Here is a 1,344-nt window from a genome sequence, read left to right on the forward strand (position 1 = left end):
TCTCTCTCACGTTCTCTCTCTCTCTCTCTCTCTCACGTTCTCTCTCTCTCCTTCCCCTCCCACACGAGACCAAGCTGTCTTTCCAACCCAAAAAATCTCTCCGTCTTTACGGAAGAGTGTTTTTTAAAAAAAAGAAAAGATTTTTAAGAGGGTTGATTGGGTTTTCTTAAAAATTTAACAAAAAATAACAATTGTACTTTCTCTTTTTTTAGTCGGAAAAGATAACAAAAAATGCTCAGATTGAAGGGATCATCAAAGATTGAAACCTTTCTGGAAATTTCATAAAAAAAATTTTACCATGCTCAGATTGAAGGGATCATCAAAAAATGCTCAGATTGAAGAATAATCTTTATTTGTTAAATAGATGGTTTTGAAAATTTAAGAAAAACCCAATCGCCCCTCTTAAAAATGTTTTCTTTTTTAAAAAAAAACCTCTTGGCAAAGTTTCAATAAAGAGATTTTTTGGGTTGGAAAGACAGCTTGGTCTCGTGTGGGAGGGGAAGGAGAGAGAGAGGACGTGAGAGAGAGAGAGAGAGAGAGAGAGAACGTGAGAGAGAGAAACTGACGGTGGAGTTAACTATAGTTTGTGGAAATTAGGGTATTAAAAAAAACATGTGAGAAGCACATATTTGAGGACACATGTCAATTTTAGAGACAAGGTTGGAGGAATTTCCTCCAACCTAGTTTGGAGGAAAACTTAAATAAACAAACACCGATTACTAGATGCCCAAATATCTCAATCTACACCAAGACCAGCAAATAAATATGGTAGCTCTCCATGCAACAACAATGGAGTCAATGGAGTCATTTATGAGACCTTATAAATACCTTTGACATTATAGGCTACATTAGTACAGTTGATGTTATCCCTTCAGAAGCAAGAATCGACCTCCCTAAACCAAAATTTTGGATCCGCCATTGTTGACAATGACATGCCAACTCTAAGGGTGTCAAGGCGGTTACGGTTAGCGGTTATCGGCAATAACCGCTAACCGTAACCGCCTTAGTGTTAGTAGATTTCACTAACCGCAACCGCTAACCGCCTAGCGATTAACGGTTAGCAGTTAGTGAAATAGATAACCGTCCACTAATGGCTTTTTCAAAATTGGGCTTTTTTTGGAGCTTTTTGGGCTTTTTTTTTTACTTTTTTACCTTTTTTTTTTTTTTTGTATTTTTAGTGTCTTCTTGGGCCCAATTGCTATAAAAAGAGCCCATATTGAAAAATCAAAAATATTTGACCCAAAATTTACATTTACTTGTACTTTAAAAAAATTTCCTTAAATATTAAATCATAACCGGTTAACTTTTTTTTTTTTTTTAAAACAACATAAAAAAAAAAAAAAA

Source organism: Corylus avellana, chromosome ca3, assembly GCF_901000735.1.
Source record: "Corylus avellana chromosome ca3, CavTom2PMs-1.0".
NCBI classification, from domain to species: domain Eukaryota; kingdom Viridiplantae; phylum Streptophyta; class Magnoliopsida; order Fagales; family Betulaceae; genus Corylus; species Corylus avellana.